Below are 23,646 nucleotides of genomic sequence, written 5' to 3'. Positions count from 1 at the left end.
AGTGGTGCACAAACTTCAAACGGAAATTGAAATGTTATGTCGTTATTTTTATATGGCTTCTTTCTGTTTGATATTTATCTATATTGTCTGTAAAACAAAATTACTAACACCAATTTCTTAATATTGCAGTTGTGTTTTAAATGTTAATAACATAATAAAGAGTTAAGAAGGAATATTCACATAAGTTCCATAGTAGTACCTATACCGTACTAAATGGATGAAACACATCATTCATAAAGAAAGTGACATCCCCCCCAAAAAAAAGAGATTATCACATGACAAATTGAAATTGATATTGATGGCACCTTTAGCTTATAAAATTAACAATAAACTAATCAAAACAATGTTACAGTACAAAGCAAAGTTACCTACTGTAGGTGCTGTATATGTTTTAAGTGTAACTAATATTCCATATCAAAACTCTTATCCCATTATGCTTTTAAGGTGATATTGGTGAGCAACTTCCTATCATCAGAATATTAAATTATTTTCTCGAAGTGTGCTGAAGCTATAGAGCTGACATTTTTACAACACATGGGCACGTATCTTTTGCTTATGATGTAACAGTAGTTGCTTTGTTAATTCATTTCCTTACAATTTCCATGCGAATATTTTCAAAATTTTCAATACACTATCTTCAGTAATACGTATATACGGTATATTAGATTTACGAAAACATTCTGTAAGGCTACTAAATAAATAGAACTATATCTGAAAATTTATTTTTTCTATAAAAAAAAAGTTGAGAAAATATTTCTTTTGAATAAAAAAATCAAACTTGTGAAAAATGAGCATTAAAATTAAAACTTACATTCTTATAATGCACTTATACTTCTCAGGCAAATCTAAAAATTACCATGGATACAGTTTTAATAAGTTCTCTTCACTTTATTTATTGGATCAGTGCTGGCCATCCCTGAATATAGCTCGACCAAGAGGCATATACTACCTCTTTCGTCTGTCTTTTTCCTTTCCGCTGTAAAGCGCTCGGGCTCTCCTGAGCTCTAAAGGAGAAGTTCAAATATCTGGGAGCAACAGTAACAAATATAAATGATACTCGGAAGGAAATTAAACACAGAATAAATATGGGAAATGCCTGTTATTATTCGGTTGAGAAACTTTTATTATTCAGTCTGCTATCGAAAAATCTGAAAGTTAGAATTTATAAAACAGTTATATTACCGGTTGTTCTGTATGGTTGTGAAACTTGGACTCTCACTTTGAGAGAGAAACAGAGATTAAGAGTGTTTTAGAATAAGGTGCTTAGGAAAATATTTGGGGCTAAGAGGGATGAAGTTACAGGAGAATGAAGAAATTTACACAACGAAGAGCTCCACGCATTGTATTCTTCACCTGACATAATTAGGAATATTAAATCCAGACGTTTGAGATGGGCAGGGCATGTAGCACGTATGGGCGAATCCAGAAATGCATATAGAGTGTTAGTTGGGAGGCCGGAGGGAAAAAGACCTTTAGGGAGGCCGAGACGTAGATGGGAAGATAATATTGAAATGGATTTGAGGGAGGTGGGATATGATGATAGAGAATGGATTAATCTTGCTCAGGATAGGGACCAATGGCGGGCTTATGTGAGGGCGGCAATGAACCTCCGGGTTCCTTAAAATCCAGTAAGTAAGTAAGTATGCCTTTTAAGCTCTCATCCGTTATTCTCATTGATAGGTAGGGACTTTTGGCCCATCTTGTAAAAATATATCATTTGAAGCTAGTCTTGATCCAATACTGTCCTCTGAAATGAAAATATTGTGAGCCCTTAACATGTATGATACATTTTGTGTCGATGAGCACGTTAAAGGTAGCGAAATCATTCCTTCGACATGGCTGCACACCTGTGACAGCGCTGTCTGACGACGATTAAGTCACTCTTGCTCTGCAAGGCTCGTTGCCATGGCAACCCTGAGCACACTGAATAATGCAATACGTTATCTCTTAACGAGGAAGAGGTGGGACAAGCCATAATAATTAATAATATGTATTCACGCAGCATAAAATCATAATAAAATGAAAACAGCTGATCGGGCGGTCCATAGGAGCGCATTCATCAAGGGACGCGATTTCTGATTCGTTATATTCGCTACACGGGTCTGATTTATGGAGCTGCTGTTTATATAGAAATACCTACCGTGACGGCTCCCACAACTCCGCGGCGAATCGATTCGAAAACATTTATTATGACAGTATAATAGATGTTGAAACTCTGAAAATTTAATCCGATATTTCGCCGTCTACAATAGAAACACTGCACGTCTCATTTCTATATTACGAACCTCAACCCATTAAGAGCAAGTGCTGGGTAACTTTTGGCGCTGGACCCTGGACTCATTTCGCTGGCATTAACACCTTCATCTCATTCAGACGCTAGACAACCATAACAGTTGAAAAATGTCGTAAAGTAAACAATTAAGAAAGTAAATTATGTTCAAGACTTCTCTAGAGGGTTTTAAAAAAAGTGTCTAATATTTTAAGAAAAAGTAGAACTCATCAAAAATAGTAAAAAGGTATAATAAATATGTGTCCTGAAATTAATATTTTCCGAGATATTACATCTTAACATGTCCACAGTAGATGATCGATGTGACTTCCATTCATCATAAATCACAACTAGAGACCGGATTTTTATGTAATTACATATTTCAAATTTCAAAATTTATTTACAATTTACATTTGAATTTACATTTGGATAGATACCCGAAATGAGCATATGCTCGTGCTCGGGTACAGTCCAGTAGTCTACATAAAATTTACAGAGATCAATAATAATGCTGATGATATAAAATAATAGTAATAATAATAATAATAATAATAATAATAATAATAATAATAATAATAATAATAATAGAATAATCGTGACAGAAATGATACAAAGATTGTAATACAAAATAATTCACTAATAATAATAATAATAATAATAATAATAATAATAATAATAATAATAGTGATAAAACAAAAATATTTACAATAACAAAATAAATACCAAGACGGATAAAATAAAATATAAAACCACTAGGGAGAGTTAACACAACTTAAACAAGCATATAATAACCGGAAAAAATGCCAAACTCGAAAATCAACAGAAAAGTTCGTTGTATCGCAGACGACAGCAACCGCCGTATTGACATTGTGCTGTGCATTAATGGTAGTAGTGGGGAGCTGAAAGTCTACGTAACTGCCGTTCTCTTCGAATCTTCTCGTACAATCATGGGAAGTTAATGCTGTAAATACAAAATGTCTACGAGTCAAACTGTTCATTATTACCAGGATAAATACAAATAATACTGAAATATATTAATCGAGTTTCAGTTATAGATCTCTCCCTTTGTGCAAGAGGTATCATATCAAAATATCTTATGAATGGCGGGGAAAATATAAATTTCAACAACTTTCTAGTGAGAAGTACAATCAAGTGTATCTGTGGCGATGCTAAGGAATCATTTATTGGAGATATACACATATTATGTTCCTTTCAACCTAACCGTATATAAATAACAAACCTTTGCAAATCTCGTAATTACCATTAATATATTAAAATTTGATACTACATATTTTTACATATTTACCCCACATTACATATTATGGCTTGGTATTACATAAATCTACATATTTAGGAGTTTTATTCATTTTTACTTCTCTAAAAGGAAAAAAAAAACTTTTGCTGGGGAAGTTTACATTATGAAATACACAGGTTTAAAAAGCCTTTTTACCTACCCAAGGAAGGATATATTTCGGGACGAAACATAACGTCCTTAGTTCCAGGAAGTAATAGAGGCACTCACCCCATACCACCCACTGTAAATATGAGTGAACAAAAGACAACCTTTCTCATACAACTACCTTGTATTGTAAAAATCCCTCAGAAAGTAGCGTTGACTTCATGCGGTGGAGTGGGACGAGGACGACATGATTTGTCTCGGACTATAATTGTTCTGCACACGTCTTAACAAGCCGTTCCCATGCAATTTGCAACCTTACCTACCCTCTTCCTAATCCTTCCAAGGAGAACCCGTGTCAAGTCTGGCATGAGCAGCAATAAAGTAGCCGACTTTTGAAAAGAAGCTGGAGTAAAGGAACAAACTGGAAATATGTTGAAATATTAAAATAAATAGCTTTTCAGGTTATTGCTGGACCTCTTTACTTTAAATTTAGTAGACCTATACGGAAATGGGATTTTCCGAGCAATTAGAAAGTATGGTTCTCGGCTGGAATAATCCTACCCTTCTGAATGAGACAGGAATGTCACTTTTCAAACAACAGTTTGTAAATGCCTATAGTTTGAGGTTTTAGTCGGTACTTTGTTTCTTACAGGGAGCAGCTAAAGTGCATGTGTCTCACATTTCCTCTTATTTTCTCCTAATCCAGTACAGCGAAACAGTGCTTGCAGTACTGTTGTGTCATTCATTTCACCCAGTTGTCTAGTTTTAGTACTTAGAGTATAAAGTGCGAGTTTATCTACTGCTTTTAACTAACTAAAATGGCCTCTTTATCTTCAACCCTAGCGACAAAAATGAAATCATGGATTGCGATGGACGAAGCTTTCACTACAAATGGAAAAATAGTAATGTGTCAAGTGTGCGGTAAAAAAGTCAGGTGATCTATGAAATTACAACTGGAGAGTTTTATCTATCCTATACCTGCCAGATATTGATATTAAATATTTTCATTATTTTACACATTTTGGTACATATTCCGCTTATTTTTCTGACATAAATATGTACATATTTCACACCTTGATATTACATAAAAATCCGGTCCCTAATCATAACACATCCTTCTGCTCGAAGACTTAGGCAAACACGCAACATTTCAAATAACCCTGCTTGGTCTCTGATGTGGTGATAGGTGTTGGAGACACGCTCCTGTGCTATTTGAACGTCTTCAATGAGTGCTGCAAACACTAAGGCCTTAAGTATCCCCATAACCAGAAGTGTAAGGAATTAAGATCTGGGGAACGTGCGGGCCATGTACAGGACCTCCTCGATCAATCCATCGAAGTTTAAATAGATATCGTCTGGCTTTTATAGAAATGGGTTGGTACTCCGTCATGCTTAAACGAAATTTCTAGTCTTTAATGCTATGACATTCCAGCAAGACGGGCAATTGATTCCTTAAGAAACGCCGGTACCGAGAACCAGTTAATATACGGAATAGGCTGTGCTGCCCCATTAACCTGTCACCTTTCGTTCATTCATTCTTTAGTACTTTTCTGCCCCTTAAGCAGACCTTTCACTGCAATTTCAGCATTCTCCAATCTTTTCTATTTTCTGCCTTCCTCGTAGTCTCCGCGTATGATCCCTATATCTTAATGTCGTCTATCATCTGATATCTTCTTTTGCTCCGAAATCTTTTCCCGTTCACCATTCCTTCCGGTGCATCCTTCAGTAAACAGTTTTTTTTTCTAAGCTAGTGATCAACCAACTCCTTTTTCTACTCCTGATCAGCATCATTCTTTCTTCACTCACTCTTTCCAAGATAGCTTCATTTCTTATTCTGTCTGTCCATTTCACACGCTCCATTCTTCTCCATATCCACATTTCAAATGCTTCTAGTCGCTTCTCTTCACTTCGTCGTAATGACCATGTTTCTGCCCCATACAATGCCACACTCCACAGAAAGCGCTTCACTAGTCTCGTCCTTAGTTCTTTCTCTAGAGTTCCGTAGAAGATGCTCCCTTTTCCTTGAAATCTTCCTTTGCCATTGCTAGTCTCCTTTTGACTGCCTGGGAGGAGTTCAAGGTACTACTTTTACTACACCCCAAGTATTTGAAGCTGTCCACTTGTTGTACTGTCTCGTTTCGAAATCGTACGTTTACTTTATTTTTCTTCCTATGATCCTGGTCTTCGTCTTGTTTGAATTTATCTTCATCCCATACTGCTCACAGCTAACATTTAACTTCAGTAGCATATCCAGTTTGCTGCCAAAAAATCGGAAAGTTAGAATTTATAAAACAGTTATATTACCGGTTTCCCAAGAAACTAGTTCGATTAATTAAAATGTGTCTCAGTGAAACGTACAGCAGAGTCCGTATAGGTCAGTTTCTATCTGATGCTTTTCCAATTCACTGCGAGCTAAAGCAGGGAGATGCACTATCACCTTTACTTTTTAACTTCGCTCTAGAATATGCCATTAGGAAAGTTCAGGATAACAGGCAGGGTTTGGAATTGAACGGGTTACATCAGCTTCTTGTCTATGCGGATGACGTGAATATGTTAGGAGAAAATACACAAACGATTAGGGAAAATACGGAAATTTTACTTGAAGCAAGTAGAGCGATCGGTTTGGAAGTAAATGCCGAAAAGACAAAGTATATGATTATGTCTCGTGATCAGAATATTGTACGAAATGGAAATATAAAAATTGGAGATTTATCCTTCGAAGAGGTGGAAAAATTCAAATATCTTGGAGCAACAGTAACAAATATAAATGACACTCGGGAGGAAATTAAACGCAGAATAAATATGGGAAATGCCTGTTATTATTCGGTTGCGAAGCTCTTATCATCCAGTCTCCTGTCCAAAAATCTAAAAGTTAGAATTTATAAAACAGTTATATTACCGGTTGTTCTGTATGGTTGTGAAACTTGGACTCTCACTCTAAGAGAGGAACATAGGTTAAGGGTGTTTGAGAATAAGGTGCTTAGGAAAATATTTGGGGCTAAGCGGGATGAAGTTACAGGAGAATGGAGAAAGTTACACAACACAGAACTGCACGCATTGTATTCTTCACCTGACATAATTAGGAACATTAAATCCAGACGTTTGAGATGGGCAGGGCATGTAGCACGTATGGGCGAATCCAGAAATGCATATAGAGTGTTAGTTGGGAGACCGGAGGGAAAAAGACCTTTAGGAAGGCCGAGACGTAGATGGGAGGATAATATTAAAATGGATTTGAGGGAGGTGGGGTATGATGATAGAGGCTGGATTAATCTTGCTCAGGATAGGGACCGCTGGCGGGCTTATGTGAGGGCGGCAATGAACCTTCGGGTTCCTTAAAAGCCATTTGTAAGTAAGTAAGTTATATTACCGGTTGTTCTGTATGGTTGTGAAACTTGGACTCTCACTCTGAGAGAGAAACAGAGGTTAAGGGTGTTTGAGAATAAGGTGCTTAGGAAAATATTTGGGGCTAAGAGAGATGGAGTTACAGGAGAATGGAGAAAGTTACACAACACAGAACTGCACGCATTGTATTCTTCACCTGACATAATTAGGAACATTAAATCCAGACGTTTGAGACAGGCAGGGCATGTAACACGTATGGGCGAATCCAGAAATGCATATAGAGTGTTAGTTGGGAGGCCGGAGGGAAAAGACCTTTGGGGAGGCCGAGACGTATATGGGAGGATAATATTAAAATGGATTTGAGGGAGGTGGGATATGATGATAGAGACTGGATTAATCTTGCTCAGGATAGGGACCTATGGCGGGCTTATGTGAGGGCGGCAATGAACCTCCGGGTTCCTTAAAATTCAGTAAGTAAGCAAGCATATCCCTTAGTATCATCTCCTTTAAAATACGAATTTTAAATTATGTTTTTCGTAAAAACTATTAATGTTAAGACTCATGTCAATTGGAATTTTTTTCTTGTTGTGATTCGTACTTCTATCCCTCAAAATATTAGACCCCCATTTTTAACACTCTGTATTCTGTGTTAGCATTGTAAATAACGATATATAATTCCGTGGAAATTATAGAACAACATGAACAAGCCAAAAATCCTCATTTCAGATAATTTGTATAAACAAAAGCCGCCCTAAATAAGGGTACGATAGATCGGCCTACTAATCAATTCATGAAGAATAATAACTAAACAAAACAATTTTGTGACACTTGGAAAGAAAAAGAAAAAACATTAAGATAAGAAAACGTAGGAAATCATTTACAATAAAAATTTTGTTGGGTAAAAATGGTTAGACTACTAATTATAGCTAAGGATGATTTTAACACGTGAGATCCTATGGCATCAATCGTTGCATCAGAAATTTTGTATTGTTTAAGTTGATTTAAATTTTCTCGTGGGATCGTGCCACGGGCACCGAACATGAGCCCAAAAACTGTCCAATGTGTAATGTGGTATTGTGCTCCAAGATGGTACTTAACCCTTAAATTGGCAAAACTTCATTTCTCACACTACTTATTAAATCGTGTCGGACTGTAAAGAAAACAACTCTCGCAATCTCCATATTTTATACTAGCCGTACCCGTGCGCTCTGCTGCACCTGTTAGAAATAAATATAAAGTAATTATATAATTAATATAGGACATTTGATCCAGGGAACATTCGTGTTTGATAGAAGGATAAATCGTTTAATATGTTACTTAATTTAAATTGCATCCAAATAATTAAAATGCGATCATTTTGGTCCAGAAACACTCATTTGGTGCAATGACAATTCCTTTAACATGTTTCTTAATTTTTATTACATGCAACCATAGTTTAATGAAGATTGACATCATTTAGATTTAATGTGTATATTTTATTTTACTTGTTATAGGTTTCCATTGAATTATGGTAATAACTTAATTTTAACCTTTCTTTTCTACGTAGTCAGTAAATGGCGCTTGACCCACTATGGTTCTGAACCCTTCAAATAACTTAAATTATATAATATAATATTACATGTTATATTATATTATATTATATTATATTATATTATATTATATTATATTATATTATATTATATTATATTATATTATATTATATTATATTATATTATATTATATTATATTATATTATATTAAACATTCTCTGTAGGCTATCTTTCATAGCTTTCGATTGTTGCTGTCCAAGGCCCCTTATAGACGAAGGCATTTGTTTTTCAATTCATTACACGGCCTTAGATGGCAGTTATTTTAATTTTAAAACTCATTTATCTCATTAAATATCAGTCCTATCAAAATTTTTCAAGGAATAAAACTTATCGCAAATTATTTTTAAAGAACCTTTAGTTATGTAACATTTTTCACAAAAATCAATAATAAGCGAGATATTTCGATTTATTTAAATCAGGCCACCTTATAACCCCCTTTTAAATAATGTATTTTGAATGCCATATAGCCTAAAATCTAAGTTACAACGAACTTAATTTATATTCCAATTTTCATCGAAATCCGTTCAGCCATTATCGCGTGAAAAGGTGACAGACAGACAGACAGACAGACAGACATACAAACAAAAATGTCAAAAAAGCGATTTTCGGTTTCAAGGTGGTTAATTACAGTTAGGACCAATTATTTTTGGAAAATCGAAAATTACCAGAAAAATTTCGGCTACAGATTTATTATTAGTATAGATGTTGTACAATACTATAGTATTGTGAAATTTTAATTTTCCTACCAATCATTTTTCTATTGTTCTATTAAAATTATAGCATATAGCCTATTAACCTGTTGCATCCTATAGGATACTTTGCCAATTTAAGGGTGCGATCAAACAAACTCGAGGGTACAAGGGCGAGCACAGTAAGACTGTAGGCTGCGATGTATCCAGGAATGGGTAGAGAAAAAAGAGCATGTCACCGTATTCTACAAGACTGCATGAGGCAGTATTACGACATGAAATGTTGTCACAAGATGATGTTGAAGATGAAACGAAATTTGTTGGCAGTGAGCGAGGGTCCCTTAACCGCGTATCACTTGGACGCCATAACCTCGTTAGCAAGACGCGAATCATGGACGTGGCGTGCCGGCCTCCCTATCAAGATTTCACGCCAACACGACACGAGCGCCGCGCCGCTCTGTTTTAATGCGGGTTGGGATTCCACACGCGAATTACAGAAATACGGACTGAACTCAAGCGGCGCTGTGCAAACAGCACAAATGCCTACATTACCAATTTATACGTATTAAAGTAAAAAAAAACTTTCCTGACGAGTCATATTCCGGAATCACGTTAAACGCTTTAGTCTTACTGTGCCTACGAAAGAGATTGTCGCTAAGATAGTACATGATTTGTAATTTATAATAATAATAATAATAATAATAATAATAATAATAATAATAATAATAATAATAATTTATTTTATTTTTCCTGGAAGAGTTAAGGCTTTAAGCTTTTCTCTTACACTCAACCACATGTACAATTAATACAAGTGCATAAGTAATAATAATAATAATAATAATAATAAAAACAATAATAATAATAATAATAATAATAATAACAATAATAATTTATTTTATTTTTCCTGGCAGAGTTAAGGCTTTAAGGTTTTCTCTTACACCTAACCCCATATACAATTAATACAAGTGCATAAGTAATAATAATAATAATAATAATAATAATAATAATAATAATAATAATAATAATAATAATAATAATTTATTTTATTTTTCCTGGCAGAGTTAAGGCGTTAAGGTTTTCTCTTACACTCAACCCCGTATACAATTAATACAAGTGCATAAGTAATAATAATAATAATAATAATAATAATAATAATAATAATAATAATAATCATAATAATAATAATAATAATAATAATAATAATAAAAATAATTTATTTTATTTTTCCTGGCAGAGTTAAGGCGTTAAGGTTTTCTCTTACACTCAACCCCGTATACAATTAATACAAGTGCATAAGTAATAATAATAATAATAATAATAATAATAATAATAATAATAATAATAAAAATAATAATAATAAATATAATTTATTTTATTTTTCCTGGCAGAGTTAAGGCGTTAAGGTTTTCTCTTACACTCAACCCCGTATACAATTAATACAAGTGCATAAGTAATAATAATAATAATAATAATAATAATAATAATAATAATAATAATAATAATACTTATTTACTTACTGGCTTTTAAGGAACCCGGAGGTTCATTGCCGCCCTCACATAAGCCCGGTATTGGTCCCTATCCTGAGCAAGATTAATCCAGTATCTATCATCATATCCCACTTCCCTCAAATCCATTTTAATATTATCTTCCCATCTACGTCTCGGCCTCCCCAAAGGTCTTTTTCCCTCCGGCGTCCCAACTAACACTCTATATGCATTTCTGGATTCGCCCATACGTGCTACATGCCCTGTCCATCTCAAACGTCTGGATTCAATCTTCCTAATTATGTCAGGTGAAGAATACAATGCGTGCAGTTCTGTGTTGTGTAACTTTCTCTATTCTCCTGTAACTTCATCCCTCTTAGCCCCAAATATTTTCCTAAGAACCTTAATCTCAGACACCCTTAATCTGTGTTCTTCTGTCAAAATGAGAGTCCAAGTTTCACAACCATACAGAACAACCGGTAATATAACTGTTTTATAAATTCTAACTTTCAGATTTTTTGACAGCAGAGTAGATGACAAAAGCTTCTCAACCGAATAATAACAGGCATTTCACATATTTATTCTGCGTTTAATTTCCTACCGAGTGTCATTTATATTTGTTACTGATGCTCCAAGATATTTCAATTTACACCTCTTCGAAGGATAAATTTCCAAATTTATATTTCCATTTCGTACAATGTTCTGGTCACGAGACATAAACAGTTTCACATGGAATACACAAACACCTGACAGGTAATTCGTCGTCACGGAACTCCGGTGCTGAAGGATTCGTTCTCCGACCATTTGGCAAAGTGATAAGCCCGAAGTAACTCTCCCCGCATAGAATTAGGTTCCGATTGCAGTGTTGGTTCGCTAACTCGCTAATTTCCGTGCCCCGTCCTGCCAAACAATCCCGTGTTGTGTGTTCGTGCTCCACTAATTGGCTTGTCTGCACCTCTGCACACCGAGCGCCCAAGGGGTCCTCCTTGGATGTGTCCACGCTCCAAGTCACTTCAATCTTCAAATCCTGACATGCCCTAGTTCCCATAATATTATTTACTTTGTCTACTGCCTATATACAGCGTGGAAGGGAACATATTGTATAGGGCAGCGAAATTCGTATAGGGCAGCGAAATTTGTTAAAGGTAAAAGAGAAGATGGAAACGATACGATAAAAGAACTTAAATGGGAAACTTTGGAAAACAGACGTAGGAAAACTAGAATAACATCATTGTATAGAGCACATCTAGGTCAGAAAGCATCGGTAGACATAACGGCTCGGTTAGAAAAGCCAACGTACTATGGTAGGAACGATCATGATTTTAAAATCAAATGTAGGAAACAGAAAACGGATGTAGGTAAATTCTCATTTTTAAATAGAACTATAAATGATTGGAATGACCTACCTGCAGCGGTCTTTGAGGGCTGTCCTTCCTTAAGGAGATTCAAGAATAATTTAAAAAGTTGTATATAAAGTGAAAATTAAAATTAAGGTGACATTCAACATTTAATTTTTTTTTAAGGTGACATGTATTTATCTAGGCTGACGAGTTTACTTCCTTGGTTTGAATTGTAAATTATTTAAAACTAGCGTGTAAGAGGGCCTTAGACTAGAAATGTTTAGTTTAAATGTAGTTCTGTTTATAAGTATGCATAAGGGTGTAATTATTTGACTTATTTGAACTGTTGTATCAGTGAAGCGAGGTGAGTCAGTGAAGTTATGGTTTTACAGTGCAGTGAACAGTTCCGACCAGTGATAATTTATAGCGTCAATGAAATGTGTTCTATAGTGTCAGTGAAATGTGTTACAGAGTGTCAGTGAAATATGTGCTAAAGTGTCAGTGAAATGCGTCATAGTGCCACTACAGGGAATGAGATGAGAGTAAAGTGAAAGACTATTGAAACTTATGTAGGACCTATAGATAATTATGTAGGTTGTATTGTAAAATTAGGTATTTTATTTTATGTTTTATTATTATTGTGTTAAATTGTATTGTGTATTATTATTGTATTGTGTGTAAAATTGTATATGTGTTGTAAAACTCTATTGTGTATTGTAAATTTTATTGTGTATTGGTTATTATTTTATTGTGTATTGTCAATATTGTATATACCACTGCCACCGGGTGCTTGCCCACTTGCAGTGTAAATAAATACATACATATTACTAGACTTGGAACGAAGTTGAGGCACCAGTCGGGGCGATACAGGTTAACTGATAACGGAGTATTTGGTGGATGTGTGGATACAGACTAGAGCTTGTTTACTTTTTCCGTCTTCTATCTACTATGCCAGCGTTTCTCTAACTATGGTCCGCGGACGCGGACCACCTGTGGTCCTCGGGGTCTGCCTTTGTGGTCCTTCAAAAAAGACAAAAGAAAAATAAAATTCAATCGAATTGTATATCACACTATAGCTGAAAATCTCAGAGTTTGTAAATGACACATTGCAATCGCCTTTCACTTTTTCTCCCAGTACATACATTTTATGAAATTTATTTAACCTGCCCGACTATTGCCTTCCCATTCTACTCTCAGCAACAAAAGAGGGATTTAAAGTACTATGAACGTGGTGTTTCTCGCCATCTTTTCGCTGCACATCTGGCGCTGTGCCTGTTACCCAGCTAGGGACCACCCGAATTCATAACAGGACCAAAGTACTGAACCTTTTCATGTATTTATGACTTTCTTAATAGTTTGCACATTCAAATGGTCACGTACTGTACGTCGTACACCAATAATAGAACATGCAAAATTGCATCTTTACTTGTTGAAAATCGGGCATGCTTCTGCATTAATTTTTTTTTTATTTTTGTTTTTGCAAATGACGATATAAGAAATTTTCTTCTATTAATATGAACTTAATTAGTTAATACTAATATAAAATTAATTTAATTAAATTAATTTTTATTAATTATTTCTACACTAAAATCTAAGTATACTGGTATTAAAATATGCTACATAAATGATAAAATTGCTTTTAAAGGGAACGAGAGTAAGATGGTCCGCAAAACTGTTCTGACTTAAAAATAGTGGTCCGCAATTCAGAAGGTCCCCACTTCAGAAAAGTTTGAGAAACACTAGCTGTTAGCTGATAGCGGAGTATTTGGTGGATGTGGGAGAACAGACTAGGGCTTGTTTACTTTTTCCGTCTTCTATCAACTATGCTGTCTGTTTATGTATGGTTAACGTTGAAGGTTTCGTAGACACTAGCACTGAAGCTGGGACATTTGAGACGACGTGAATAATTGCGATGTGGAAAACGAATGCAATGAGAACAAATATTTAAATATAAATTATTAACTTTTTTTCCATAAGAAAATAAAATAAAATAAAACCTTACAAAAATAGGCCAAATTCACCACCCCTGCTGGGAAAATAAAATAACAATCTTAATTGTGGACTAAAAATGTTTAACATGATTTTGAAATTGAAATACATAGACAACAGAAATTGTAACATGTATGAATTCAAATTAAAAATTAAGGAGATATTTTAATGTTGATATACAGGCTGATTCACTAGGACTTACCGTCCCTTACGGAGCTTATTTCCGAAGACATTCTGAGCAAAAATGTCATATAAACATTTGTCCTAATCTCAATATTTTCAGAATTAAATTAATTTGAATTTGTTAGTAAAATACCATTTTTCTTTATTTTTACGAGTAAAAAAATTATTACAAATAGAGAATGAACTATTCAGAAATGTCATTTCTTTAATTGGCTAGTGTTCTGAAGCTAAACGTGTGTTGTTAATTGCTTTCTACAGATTTTATTTTTCAATTTTTAACTAAAAATTACATCATTCTTACGCACTTGTCACAAAAATTGTTACAAATCATACGACTTTAGTAACTTGATTCTTTACAGTTTAATATGCATCCTAACGTACAGTCTTGAAGAATTTACAAGAGTGGAGTGATTTGTAACAATTGTTGTGATAAACGCGTAAGAAAATGTACAGTCTTATTTGTTTGGGTATGGATAATATTAATTTATTATTATAAAGCTATTATGATAGTAGGAAAAATTTCTTGCTAGTTATATTATTATTAAAAGACAATCAACAATGCATAATCTGAAAGGACAAATGAAAATCGTAGATGATTGAAATGGCTACTACAAATCAACAGCGGGCACAATGTGTTCTTTGGTATGCTAAATTTGAGAGTGTTAAAGGGAATTTCGATGTGAGTATGGTGTGCGTAATGTACCTAAATATGATTCCATAATGTTGTGGTAGCGAACATTTGTAGAAACAGGTTCTGTGTTTAAAAAAAACATGCAGGAGATCGCAGGCGATATCCAGTACGAGAAGCAGCTACTTCTTGGCTTCACCCTCAAATTCCCCAGATCTAACCCCTCCTGATTTTTTCGTGTGGGGTTTTGTTAAAGACATTGTTTATTCACAGAAATCCAGTAACATCAGTGATCTGAGAGTAAAAATTACTCAAGCTTTTCAACAAATCACCCCTCTTATGTTACAACGGACATGGGCTGAATTGCATCACCGTTATGAGTTGTGCAGGGTGCGCAATGGGGGTCATGTTGAGCTCTGAGGAATCTCCCATCTTTCAGAGTTGTATGCACAAAGTTTCAACAAATGTTTTACGGTGTTTTTTATTTTATCCATACCCAAACGGATCACCCTGTATTTTTGTAGTTAAAAATCGAAAAAAAAATCTGTATGAAGCAACTATGGAATTCACAACACATTTTTATCTTCAGAATATTAGTTAATTAAAGAAATGATACTCCTGAATAGTTCATTCTTTATCTGTAATATTCTTTTACCCTTAAAAGTAAAGAATAATGATTTTTACAAATAACTTCAAATTAGTGTAATTCTGAAAATATTGAGATTAGGACAAATGTTTACATAACATTTTTGCTCAGAATGTCTTCGGAAATACTCGTAAGCTCCGTAAGGGACGGTAAATCCTCGTGAATCACCCTGTATTTTTTTTTTCAAGCTGCCTTGCAATTATGGGAGGATGCTAGTGCCTCTACTGTGTTGGTTTCGAACCCGGTACATAATTAAGTCACCGGCGGACCGGACTGGAATTAGATTTAGCATGAGCGCAGGTTATTAACATTTTAAAACAATTAGAGGAGTTTTGGACATTAGAGCTTGACCTGGCGATAATGTGTGGAGATTGAGTTACGTGATGCAGCACGCCCCAGCAGCAACCAACTACATTTACAACTGACTGACCAACACTTGCAAACAGACGCTTATCCGCCAGGAAGCCCTTGGCCACTTCAAACACTAAATAAGTGAGTAAGCGAATGAAACAAGTAAACAGAAAATTATTAACATATACAGAAATGCTTAATAAAATAATGAGAGTCCTTAAAACCCGAAATTAAAAAAAATTAACGTATTCATTTATTTACTTACTCATTTATTCATTTATTGATTTATTGATTCAATTATTCATTTATTCATTTATTTATTTATTTATTCATTTATTCATTTATTCATTTATTTATTTATTTATATACTTATTTATTTATTTATTTATTTATTTATTTATTTATTTATTTATTCATTTATTCATTTATTCATATATTCATATATTTATTTATTTATTTCCTTATTTATTTATTTATTTATTTATTTATTTATTTATTTATTTATTTATTTATTTATTTATGTATTTATTTATTCATTTATTCATTTATTCCTTTATTCTTTTATTCATTTATTTATTTATTCATTTATTCATTTACTTATTTACGTATTTACTTATTTATTTATTTATTCATTTATTTATATATATATATATTTATTTATTTACTTATTTATTTATTTATTCATTTATTCATTTATTCATTTATTTATATATTTATTTATTTACTTATTTACTTATTTATTTATTTATTCATTTATTCATTTATTCATTTATTCATTTATTTATATATTTATTTATTTACTTATTTACTTATTTATTTATTTATTCATTTATTAATTTATTCATTTATTCATTTATTCATATATTTATTTATTTATTCATTTATTCATTTATTCATTTATTCATTTATTTATTTATTCATTTATTTATTTATTCATTTATTTATTTATATATTTATTTATTTATATATATATTTATTTATTTATTTATTTATTTATTTATTTATTTATTTATTTATTTATTTATTTATTTATTTATTTATTTATTTATTACACTTTATGAAAGTATGGTTCATTTTGTTTAATTTCATGTTTGGTTTATTAAAATATTAGAATATTTACTATTTTAAATATATGAGGACTACACGGCAAAAAGGATGAATAAGCATTTGAGCGCATGATGTTCCTTGTGATGTTCTTGCGCGGAGGAAGGAGCTGCAACCAAGGAGTTGTCCACTACTCTACTGGTAACCCGCAGCAAAGAGTTCGCAATGCATTAGTACTTCGTTATGATGAAGTCACAGGGTCCATGTTTTTTTTATTGGGTTATTTTACGACACTGTATCAACATCTAGATTATTTAGCGTCTGAATGGAATGAAGGTGATAATGCCGGTGAAATGAGTCCGGGGTCCAGCACCGAAAGTTACCCAGCATTTGCTCGTATTGGGTTGAGGGAAAACCCCGGAAAAAACCTCAACCAGGTAACTTGCCCCGACCGGGATTCGAACCCGGGCCAATCTATGTTATTTAATGCATACAATTTACTTTGTACTTTTTAACTTCGCTCTAGAATATGCCATTAGGAAAGTTCAGGATAACAGACAGGGTTTGGAATTGAACGGATTACATCAGCTGTTTGTTTATGCGGATGGCGTGAATATATTAGAAGAAAATCCACAAACGATTAGGGAAAACACTGAAATTTTACTTGAAGCAAGTAAGGAGATAGGTTTGGAAGTAAATCCCGAAAAGACCAAGTTTATGAATATGTCTCGTGACGAGAATATTGTACGAAATGGAAATATAAAAATTGGAGATTTATCTTTTGAAGAGGTGGAAAAATTCAAATACCTGGGAGCAACAGTAACAAATATAAATGATACTCGGGAGGAAATTAAACACAGAATAAATATGGGAAATGCCTGTTATTATTCGGTTGAGAAGCTTTTGTCATCTAGTCTGCTGTCAAAATATCTGAAAGTTAGAATTTATAAAACAGTTCTATTACCGGTTGTTATTTATGGTTGTGAAACTTGGACTCTCAGTCTGAGAGAGGAGCATAGGTTAAGAGTATTTGAGAATAAGGTGCTTAGGAAAATATTTGGGGCTAAGAGGGATGAAGTTACAGGAGAATGGAGAAAGTTACATAACACAGAACTGCACGCATCGTATTCTTCACCTGACATAATTAGGAACATTAAATCCAGACGTTTGAGATGGGCATGGCATGTAGCACGTATGGGCGAATCCAGAAATGCATATAGAGTGTTAGTTGGAAGACCGGAGGAAAAAGACCTTTGGGGAGGCCGAGACGTAGATGGGAAGATAATATTAAAATGGATTTGAGGGAAGTGGGATATGATGATAGAGACTGGATTAATCTTGCAAATCAAGCTTTCAGGTATAACTCCCTGTAAAGTTGATTTGAATAATTTCGAGAGAAAATTGTTCCGGGGCCGGGTATCGAACCCGGGACCTTTGGTTAAACGTACCAACGCTCTCCCAACTGAGCTACCCGGGAACTCTACCAGACACCGATCCTATTCTTCCCTCTATATCCACAGACCTCAAAGTGAGCTGACAACCGTCAAGCAACCAACATTGAGTGCACACTAACTCTGTGTGACTTAAATTGTGGTTTTCTGTTAACGAACAGTGACGTGTATTATGCAAATCAAGCTTTCAGGTATAACTCCCTGTAAAGTTGATTTGAATAATTTCGAGGGAAAAATAAATTGTTCCGGGGCCTTTGGTTAAACGTACCAACGCTCTCCCAACTGAGCTACGCGGGAACTCTACCAGACACCGATCCAATTCTTCCCTCTATATCCACAGACCTCAAAGTGGGCTGACAAACGTCAAGCAACCAACATTGAGTGCACACTAACTCTGTGTGACTTAAATTGTGGTTTTCTGTTAACGAACAGTGACGTGTATTATGCAAATCAAGCTTTCAGGTATAACTCCCTGTAAAGTTGATTTGAATAATTTCGAGGAAAAAAATTGTTCCGCGGCCGGGATTAATCTTGCTCAGGATAGGGACCAATGGTGGGCTTATGTGAGGGCGGCAATGAACCTACGGGTTCCTTAAAAGCCAGTAAGTAAGTAAGTAAGTATACTTATATTTTAAAATAGAATTAATTAAATATAATACTTTTGTAATTATATTTTTTGTAGCCAATCACAAGTAACTTATAACAAATTCTGTGCATTGTTGATTCATCGCTTGCCTGTTAGCAGTTAGTTGTTTGAAATCCTTCTTATGTGGTACACGGTAGTAGTTGTCCATGTCTCTGTTAAATAGTGCCCATTATAAATAATGGAAACTGGCTTCGATCCGGATCTTTGAAAAGAAAGGAACATGTTGATACGCTTCATTTAGGCAGTGCTAATAGTTCAGAAGCTGTGTGTGAAGAAATATATTAATTACAGTGTCATTAAAGAAATATCTAGTCCTAGTGGTAGCTATTCAAAGAAAAAATACTTCCGTGATTATGACAAGAGTTATTTGGAACTTGGATTTACTTGGTGTGGCAATGAGAGTGAGCCAAAACCTCGGTGCGTTGTTTGTTACGAAGTGCTTTCCAACGAGTGTATGGAACCCGCGAAATTGAAACGGCACTTAGAGACGAAACACGCAAGTGTAAAAAGTAAACCTGTCTAATTTTAAAATAGGCGGAGCCTAAAATTTCTTATATCGTCATCTGGAAAAGCAAATAAAAAAATTAATGCAGCAACATGCCCGATTTTTAACAAGTAAAGATCCAATTTGGCAACTTCTATTAACGACGTACAGTACGTGCCCATTTCAATGTGCAGACTGGGTGTCGGCAAAACTACTAAGAAAGTCATCAATACATGAAAAGGTTCGGTACTTTGGTCATCTGTTATGAATTCGGGTGGTCCCTGGCTGGGTTTCAGGCTTGGCGCCAGATGTGCAAGGAAAAGATGGCGAGGAACGCCACGTTCATAGTACTTTAAATCCCTCTTTTGTTGCTGAGAGTAGAGTGGGAAATGGGTAGACGGGTAGGGTAATAAATTTCATAAAATGTTAGTACTGAAAAAAAAGGAAAAGGCGATTGCCATGTGTCATTTCCAAACTCTGAGATTTTAAGCTATAGTGTGATACGCAATTCGTTTGAATTTTATTTTTTCTTCTGTCTTTTTTGAAGGACCACAAGGGCAGAACTCGAGGACCACACGTGGTCCGCGAACCATAGTTTGAGAAACGCTGATCTTGATATTCATATAGGATATAATATCTCAAAAAACATGGCGAACTTTGTCACATTGCGATTACAGAAGGCAGAGATCGCAGTAACAAACACAATCAAAGAGGCAAGATCCAAGACGAGGAGGGCAGCATTAGATGATCAGGTTAGAGAAGAAGATGAAGACTACCAACCAAGAGGTTTTAAAACATTTTTTCTGTGAAAGGTGAGTTTTATGGAAATTTTTACTTTCAACGTCATTTATATAAAACTACATTTTTCAACATAAATGACTCGTTTTCTCAGAAACTACTATGTCAATCTGTGTCAAATTTTTAACATACATTTCAGATAACATTTTGATGATGTAGAATTCCTTTCATTGAGTTTGCTGTAATAGTATTTTTCTATTAGATATTCCAGGATGATTGGTCCACTAAAGTTATGTCCATTTTTCAGTAAGTCCAAAGAAAAAATGTCCATAATCACGTTATGTCCATAGACATGTAATCCACAAACAAATATGTCCACAAGAAATTTTGTCCATATACATTATATACAATGACTTTTACTATCAATTAATTATAATGTCCATAACACATCTTACATCACTAGATGTGACAGTATCTTCTGTTTACTGTATTTGTTTACACTATAATGACCTCACAATAAGAATTTCGATGGAAATAAATATAGAAGTGAAGTAAATTTTTGAAACTAGAATAAGAAATCCTTATTCACAATACAGTGAAACCTGCCTTTGCGGTCACTTCATTTAAACGGCTACCTGGCCAAAAGGCCAATTTTCTCTGGAACCAATTGGATTTTCCATAAGATCAATACAAATTCTCTCTTTATTTAGCGGCCACCTCATGCTTCGGCCAGCGGCCGGGATCTATTTGGATTGGAACCTGACTATAACAGTCACTGTCCAACAAAAATTTTTTTCACGAATACTGTCTGACCTATTTTTTCGATGGTTAGAGGACAGAGAGCAATATCACGAGTACAAGAGCTAAGTGTACAACAGTACACCCTCCATATCTTGGGGTTAGTTGGTTAGTTTTATGACTCTTTTGTCACTTTCCACTCCGACTCTGCACAGCTATAAATTCTTACTCGTTTTTAAAGGATTGAAACACGGACGTTTTCTATCGAAAATGTCACAGTATGTTTTAGGTCAGTAGTTAACCATTCGAATTTTTTTTATTTTTTTTCTCCTCTTTCCATCTTTTTCTATTTGGACCAGCTTTTACGAATTTTTCTTCTTTTCATTCAGAGGAACTGTGACGTTAGTTTGAGTCTAACAATAAATCTAGAGTGGTATTAAGTTTAGAGGTGAGACGAAAAATGATTGAAGAAAATGAGAAGGGAACATCTGCGAGAAAAATTGCAGAAATATTCAAATGTGGAAGGAAAAAAATACACGGTATAATTAAGATGAAACATTAAAACAATGGGAGGAAGAGAGAATCTGTGTTTAGTAATGTGAATGATTTCGTTTACGAATGGTTCAAGTGTGCGAGGGCGAAGAAATTGAGTTTTGAAAAGGCTAGTTGCAAGAATGGAAGAGGCTGACATTAATATGCACGAGTGTTGCACGCGCACAGTTCTAAAAAGTCAATGAAATTCAGTACTTTCATGCTGATTCATAAAAAACCGCAACCTTAATCAAGCGGCCAGCTGATAAAACGGCCATTTTACAAGGCAACTTCAGATGGCCGCTTTAGACAGGTTTCACTGTAGTAGATTCTATCACTATCATTCAAAAAGTAAGAATGAAACTAGAATTTATTGGACTGAGATATTTGCAATGCCAGGTGTGTTACTAATGCAAATGTCAACCAATTGTTCACAGACTGATGATTTTTTTTTTAAATTGGCTATTACTTTAGATTTGTGGATCTTTTAAATTATGGAGAAATCATCTGTGGTCACAACTACAAAATGGACCTGCAATGTAGTGGGCTTTAAAGAACTGGACCTATAAATTAATGGACTTTAATGTAAAGGACAGAAGAAACTAGACATTTGGACTGTGGACATAAAAATGGACATTTTGTCTGTGGGCATAAAGAAGTGGACATATTATCCGTGTATCATTTTATCATCAAAACGAATCCGTGCACTCAGAAGGAATCCATTAAATGGGGTCGAAACATTGACATTACGACGAAGTGAAGAGAAACGACTAGAAGCATTTGAAAATGTGGATATGGAAAGACGGTAATTATACACAGTACTTAAAGGGTGTAAATGATATGTTGTTACTGAAGTGTTGTATCAGTGAAGAATTATGTTGTGTCAGTGAAGTGTGTTGTATCAGTGAAGAAGTATGTCGTGTTAGTGAAGTGTGCTGTGCAAGTGAAACGTGTTCCTGTCAGTGAAGCTTTATAGGTTATAGTGGCAGTGCATAGTATTTGAACAGTGAAATGTTTTTGAAGTGTTAGTGAAATCAGGATAGAATCAGTGAAATGTGTCGTAGTTCCAGTGCAGTGAGTGAGTTGACAGCGAAATGAGTGTAATGTTGAAAGGTACTTGTGCAGATATGAACATATACTCGTGGGTTTTAGTTCGATCTTAGTTTTAAGATACAAATTAGAATATTTCAAATGTTATTTTAAGTGATCGTTTCATTTAATTTAGTATATTCACTGTTGTTGTTGTTATTATTATTATTATTATTATTATTATTATTAGTATTAATTATTAGTATTATCATTAATTGTATTTTTAATTAATAATTTTATTATTGTCATTATTGAGTGTAATTAGTTACCACTGCCACCGGGTATATACCCATTGCAGTGTGAATAAATACATACATACATCATCTCCTTTTCAGAATGGAGCTTTTGAAATGGACAGGCATACTAAAAAATGAAGCTGTACTAGAAAGAGTGGGTCAAGAAAGAATAATGCTGAAACTGATCAGAAAGAGAACAAGGAATTGACTCGTTCGTTGGCTGAGAAGAAACTGCCTACTGAAAGGAATGGTGAACGTAGAAAAGTTCGGGACAGGAAAATATATCAGGTGAAAGACTACTTTAAGATAAATGGATCGTATGGGGACACTATGAGGAAGGGGGTAAATAGGGAAGATTGGAGAATGCTGGGTTTGCAATGAAAAACCTGCTCTTGAGCAGAAAACTATGAAGGAATGCAGAAATAAAATGTCCTCGTTAGTAAGGTTCGTCGTTGTTTTTTTTTTCCAATTACTGTCACTGGAATGAGAAAGCGTTGATGAAAATAATTGTATTATCACAACAACGTATTATTTTTCTTTGGGGCGTAGAGTAGCGAATACACTGACATTGAATGATGTATACGATTGTTAATTATACACGCATTGCATTTCATTGACACGTTTCGCCTGACATTAAATATCAAAATTACATGTATGGAATTTGATATCCTATTATTGATATGAATGCGGTTAGACGTCAATTAGTATCTATTACTGCCGATCGTGACAGCACTCGCTGCAGTATTGTTCGCTTATAAAATATGTATGACGTCTTAC

This window comes from Periplaneta americana, chromosome 2, assembly GCF_040183065.1.
Source record: "Periplaneta americana isolate PAMFEO1 chromosome 2, P.americana_PAMFEO1_priV1, whole genome shotgun sequence".
NCBI lineage: Eukaryota > Metazoa > Arthropoda > Insecta > Blattodea > Blattidae > Periplaneta > Periplaneta americana.
The sequence above is the reverse complement of the archived record's forward strand: the minus strand, read 5'-3'. Positions refer to the sequence as shown.